We start from the raw sequence: 516 nt of genomic DNA, 5'->3' as shown, positions 1-516 counted from the left end.
AGTAACGTCTGGTACCCCCCTAGTGTACTGCTAGGGAACTGAGTAAGAGAGAGAGAGAGAGAGAGAGAGAGAGAGAGAGAGAGAGAGAGAGAGAGAGAGAGAGAGAGAGAGAGAGAGAGAGAGAGAGAGAGAGAGAGAGAGAGAGAGAGAGAGAGAAAGAGAGAGAGAGACTATGAAGTAATTATCAGCAGAGAGCACTAAGCCAATACGACTACACAGCAGAAAAAAATTGAAAGGGGAAAATTAACATTCAAAATTTCATCAAGGGCCAAACTTTCAAAGTAAAAAGGTAATATTGGGTAATCGTACCCACGTCCAAAGTTCTCTCATACCAATTAGCAGCGATTCGGATGTAGACACTTTTGGTGGCGTTCTTTTCCCGGTATAATTCTTCAGTTTCATCCCAAGAGCAATATCCTCCACCTGCCCTGTAAGGCTCATTCTCTTCGCCCGCGGGTCCTTTTTCCTATAGCGAACGTTCCTGGGTGGTGGCGGGCTGGGAGTTGTTGGTCGGCG

This window comes from Procambarus clarkii, chromosome 39, assembly GCF_040958095.1.
Source record: "Procambarus clarkii isolate CNS0578487 chromosome 39, FALCON_Pclarkii_2.0, whole genome shotgun sequence".
Taxonomy (NCBI): domain Eukaryota; kingdom Metazoa; phylum Arthropoda; class Malacostraca; order Decapoda; family Cambaridae; genus Procambarus; species Procambarus clarkii.
Note: the sequence above shows the minus strand (reverse complement) of the source record.